Source organism: Protopterus annectens, chromosome 4.part0 (assembly GCF_019279795.1).
Source record: "Protopterus annectens isolate FY-2018-M chromosome 4.part0, PAN1.0, whole genome shotgun sequence".
NCBI lineage: Eukaryota > Metazoa > Chordata > Ceratodontiformes > Protopteridae > Protopterus > Protopterus annectens.
Window position 1 is genome coordinate 630,701,370 of NC_056733.1, and position 6,000 is coordinate 630,707,369.

The 6,000-nt window shown below is 40.4% G+C and overlaps 1 protein-coding gene across 1 annotated transcript in view; it reads left to right on the top strand.

Annotated features, from left to right (window-relative positions):
• Positions 1-6,000, top strand: part of ZCCHC8 (zinc finger CCHC-type containing 8) — a 1,340,563-nt gene that overhangs the window by 183,896 nt on the left and 1,150,667 nt on the right. The window lies entirely within an intron of this gene.

A 6,000-nucleotide genomic window follows, 5' to 3' on the forward strand; every position in this document is an offset into this window, starting at 1 on the left:
GAGTTCAGTGCACACTTTTTCTAAACATTACCATCTCCCTCTTTATTCCAAATCTAGGGCTGGGTTTGCCACTGCAGTTTTACAGGGCATGTTAGCAGCTCCCAATGCTTTATGATTTTGCCAACCTCCCTTTACCTTTGCTTTGGGATTCTACCCACAGGTTATGACTGCAGCAATGTGAGATGAAGAACATAGTACAGTTTTGTACCTACCATAAATGTAGATGTTCGAAGATCCACATTGCTGCAGTCCAATTTACCCTCCATCCTTCCCCACTGTAGTTTGGGGTGGTTGTGTGGTTTGGGTTGTAAATATTGTTTGTACATGGGTGGTTGGATGTTTTTCTGTTTTTGGCTATGGCCTTTCTTTTTAGGGCCTTCTGACATCTGGGGCAAGAAAGACTGAGGATATGACGTCGGTCATGCGCTTTAGTACCACGGCGTACTGGCGTCAGATCTGAGCGACCATGACCGACGCCAGCCTAACACTTTGGAATTCGGGCCGACCGAGGACAGCGGACTACCCACAGGTTATGACTGCAGCAATGTGGATCTTCAAACATCTACATTTATGGTAGGTACAAAACTGTACTTTTGTGATTGAAACATGGATGCCAAGATATTTACCTCGAGAGTGAAGTTAGAGGGGTGAATTTTGGCATCCATGTCAGGAACATACACAGGTTATGATCAGTGACACTTTCATAGTTTTTTGTAGTGTGAATGCAGCTTTATCTGCTCCATGTACTACTAGTTACAGAGAAAAAAGCAGTGATTTGCCAACTTTCAAAGCCATAAAGCACTTAACCACTGAGTGATATCTGGCAGTATAACACGGTCCCTTAAGTTTACATTCACATTGCCATGCCTCTAAACTGCCCAGATTTTTGCCTCATTTGTTTTATCTGTTCCTCAAAGTCCATGGTTTTCAAACTAATCACAGAGGATTGAAGTCGCTAAATAGTGGCTTACATTTTGAACTCACGGTGGTGCAGTGGTCAACATTGCCACCTCACAGCAAGAGGTTCTCCGGTTTGATCCTCTGCTGGGGTGCCTCCTGTGCGGAGTCTGCATTTCCTCCCTGTGGTCACGTGGGTTTCCTTTGGGTGCTCCAGTTTCCTCCCACATTCTAAAGACATGCTGCTGGTGGATTGGACACTCTAACTTGGCCCTAGGTGTGAGTGTGTGCATGTGTGCGCCTTCTGTGGAAGGTTGGGCGCTGGGCTGGCAACTCAACACCATAAAACTCCAGTGCCAATCATGAACGGACATGGTGATCCGCTGTGGTGACCCCTAACCGGGAAAAGCCGAAAGAAGATCCTTCTGAGAAAATGCAGGTGAATACACACCTTGTTGTAGCTACTTTCTAAGTTTGTAAGAAGGGACACCTTATCAATGCAGACAGGCAGGACCAGATCTTTTATTCTGCCTTTGTTTATTTGCTGGTCTGTACTGGTAGATTTTTTAGTGTAGCGTTGGACCCGATCTTAATGTTTTAAGCAGGAGGTGCTTAACATTTAAGATCCAGTCTCACTGTACTGTAGCGATTAACCAAGTGGTCTTTTTTTCCAAAATATCTGAGCGTAATCGATGCACTACATAAATGTTATACACAGTCATGGTCAGTACTTGCCATGGGAAAATCCCCCCTTGCCTAATAATCATTGTATTTGGGTGACTTCTCCCAGTGTTTGCATGAATGCAGTCCACATGTGGTTACAGACCTTGGCAGAAATGCCAGTACTGTATTGTTCGTGATACACTAGTACTTGTCAAAGTAAATGTTCCCTTTTATTTTAATGTTGTTCTTGGATGCTTTTTCTGTTTGCTGACTGCTTTGCAGGCTATTTGTCACCGTTCCACCCAGAGTTGCACATGTGTGATAGATCACACAATGTCAGTGTGCAGCTTTGGATGGAACCAGATAGGATTGTTGGTTCAGTTCCTCGCTCCTTGACATGGATTGGTTGAAGACTCGGGCACTTCACGTTACCTGTAAAATTTTAGTAGTAGTGAAATCAGTCTGATATGAACACTTCACACTAGCAGTAAAACTTGATTTTCCTTTTCCACTTTGCTTCTAGCAGTAAAATTGGAGAAGTATGATAAAGTTTTACTGCTAGCGTGACCTGTATATTGATTTTTGCTTTGTGTTTTTATTGCAAACTAATCGTATGAGATGTCCTGGCTTTGCATACCTGTTATCTTTGCTTAAGAATTCTTGATAATCCCAGAAACTGTGGGGAAACAAAGGCCCAAAATCAGGGACATTTTTAAATACTGCACTATGCCGCCACTTAACATCACCAGAACAGGCCTTTCATCATTGCGTGTTTTCAGAAGAATAAATAGTAAGAAATTGTATTCTCGGCATTACTGATTTGACTGTAGTCCTCCGTGATTTAAAAGAAAATCATTTTTTTTTTTTTTTTTTTTTTGAGAAACAGGGCAAATCTGAGAATTCTGAAAAAAATTGGGAATGGTTAAAGATCTATGCCTGGTAGAAGCTGCAGTGATTAATTTCACACGTATGCTTGATGTCTTGTAAGCATACTGATCAGCTTTTTTTTTTTTGCTTAAGAATTGTGGACAAAGTCAAAAATAGTGTGTAGGAAGCTGTTTCCACATGTATCAGCTGTCAGGAATATAGAAATGATGCAGAAGTATATTTTTTCAGAATGACTAATGCAGGTTACAGAATGTAGCCCGTGATAGAAATAAAAGAATATATTTGTACGTAAGTGATACAGGAATTGGAGGTAAACAGTGGAAAAGATAGCCATAGTAAATGGAAGAAACTTGTAAAAGTAGTGTTTAGGTCAGGAAAGTGCAGGCCAGGGTAACATGGAAGAGGCAGTATGCAAAGCATAAAACTACTTAACTGACCAAAGTAACACTTTCATTATGCTGATGGCTTTTTTTTTTCACATTCAGACATCTGTGAATTGCACAGTCATTGATGTGACTACACTTGCTGGCTACAATGTTTGTGTGTGTGTATACTCAGTGTATGTTTTGTATTTGCTGAGTGGGGTAGAACACTGATCAGCATTGATCTTTTTCAAACTGCCAAAGAGTAATGCCTAGTTAAGTGACTTGCACAGAATGATTTTAGTGGGCAGCTCGAGGGAAGTGATATGCTGTGATTTGTGTTTATTCAAAAGTATGATTGTGTGAGATACTAATACTTGAATAAACACTTTTGCCCTACATGGAGTCTGTGGTACCTCATGGAATCAAGTGAAAGCTTACATAATGCTGGGAATTTCTCAGTGCTGCCTAATTGACACGAGCTGCTTTCAGATGTTTTATGTGAGTTTCTCTTATACTGGCCACACAGCACTGTTGTGGAATAGCATTTTACAGCACATTTCAGCATTCAGGGTAGGAATGTCTGCTGACCCAAGTAGTGTTCAGTAAGCAAGAAAGTGATTTATCATTCTGCCCAAATTGTGTACCATATTTATTTCTATTACTTGACCAGGATGGAGTATATATGGTACTTTGTGGTTTGAAATGAATGCTTACTAAATGCTACATGTATTGTGTCTCTAATATTTGCTATCTACCTACTACCAATTTGCAGATATCTTGTTTAGTAGTAAAATATGCATGTCTGTATAAATTGCATTTCTGAAACTGCCTCAGGCATTGTCAATTTGAATGCATTATGGAATCTGTTTTCACATACCCAGTCACTGCAGAGACCAGGAATAGCTCCTCAGACAACTGGGGGTCCTCTGTACCAGATAAAATGGAGTTATTTTTCAGAATTATGACTGTATGCCATGTATTAAACACCTTGTGGTTCAAGTTAATAAACTTGTATTTTGTGGCATCAAAAGAAAGCGTATACAGTACTAGAAAAAACATTGCCCTGATGGTTGGTATACAGTTAGCATTGCTTTGCATATTATAATTGTTTATCCTGTAAAACATTCAAATATGTATACAGATCATTATGCATATATCTAAAATAGAATGACCTTTACAAAACTGCGTTTCAGCAAATTCAAGATTGCATCTGCACGGGTAAATGTCACACTGATAACTGGAGACGTGTCATGGTTAGTGTTGTAATGATTTTACAGTTAAAGTAATATACATATTTAATTGTGTGTTAAATGTAAACCACTATTACATTTAGCTGACGTATTGTCAGTTGAGTGTTTATTTTTTTTCCACTATCAGTTAGTGAGGATGTATTAATTTGTTGACAGGTAACTTACAAAACTGCCTTCTCCGGAATTTAGCTCTGGCAAAAGCGGTCGAACTAAGTCGTCTTCAGGTGTCAAGAGGTATGAAATTCCAATCTACCTACAGCCCCCTGTGGTACATCTAAGCAGGTAGGCTCAATAGGGAGGGACTTTTTTTTTTTTTTTTATTTGGAGACTTCAACAGTCTCTCTAAGTGGGAAACCTACACCACTGCAAATTTAATTTGCCTAAAGATTACTTTACCTTAATAATGCCAACTTTTTAGACCATGTGGTTCAAGTCCCAACTGTTGGTCCAAAAGTATTAGACCTAGTTCTGATCAGTACAATAAACTTTGCCCTCCATAACTACACATACCACGTCGCTGGATAAATCTGACCACCACTGGGTAACCGTCACAGTGAGGGTAAAACCTGACTTGGCACACTCGTCCTGCCTTGAGACTACTCTGTCAGGTCCTCTGATAGAAGGATTAAACTTCTTCACCTCAATAACCCCATCTTACATGCTGCCACATCTGTGTATAATTTCTTTGCCCACCTCCAAGCAAGCATTGAGGCAGCTTTCACCATAAGACATAAATCAATGCCAGATTCAGTAATAAACCCCTATGATGGAATCCTAGTATAAACAAATTAATAATAAATGATAAAAATAATCAACTCGTAGCCCATAAAAGCAAACTTAATTCCCCATGATCTAGAGATGAACACAGAATGATCAACAAAGAACTTGGAAACAAAATGAAATCCTCCAAAAGTATAACTTGTATGTCACTTCTGCTTGGTCATCCACAAAGCTGCTTTACTGTGCCAAAAACAATAGTTAATGGCCAGCAGTGCTCAAAGAGTAATACACAACACTTTTCTCATCCCCCGAAGGCATAGCTCATAGCCAGTGTATTAGCGAATGTATCTGGTAGTAACGTTACACTCCTGATTTTCAGCTAACATTTCCCAGCTCACTAGCACACCCACATACACCCTCTGAATACCTCAAAGAAAATCTTGAATGCGGTCTTAAAGGCCAAAAATACTAGCTTCATGCATCTTGATAATATTCTTGTCTGCCACCTTCCCAGTACCAAGCACTTTGTGACAGACTTGCTACTAAGCCTGCTCTTCCTTGGCTGCTCCGCTGTATTCATGCTGGAAGAATGGAGAACTGTGGTATTCCTTCTCCACAAAGGGAGTTCCATTGCTGATCCAGGAAACTATAGACCTGTAAAGCTTGCTAACCTTCTTTGCAAAGCAATAGAACACGTCGCTATGGAACTTAGCAAGGACCTAGACTCTCTACAAGCTTTGGGCTGCAGTTTGTTAAAGATAGATCCTGGGTTCCTGAACCAGATGGACTTTTTTGAGCAAGTCACTGATGCATTAGGCTCTGGCAGATTGTTCACACTGCCCACCTGGGTCGGGTCAAGGCCTTGGATGCCATCCCACATTCTGGCATTGATAAGCTAATCAAATTTAATTTCATCCCCTTTGTGAACACACTGGCTAGCAAACTGACTTGTAGACAGAACCCAGTCTGTTAGTGTAGAAGGCGCAGTATCTTTGAAAAGAGATGGCAAACTAAGGCTTGTCATTAAATCCCCATCTGACTTCCAAATTTTTTCAGTAGGAACTAACACATGCCAGTAAGTGGTGCTTTTGAACCACTGCCTAAAGCTAAATGCCAAAAATGCAGCATTGTGTCTTTGAAGCTGAGCACACATGCACTTACCACGTAGGCGATACCCATTTGAATGTTGACTTTGTGATTATGGACCTGGATACTTC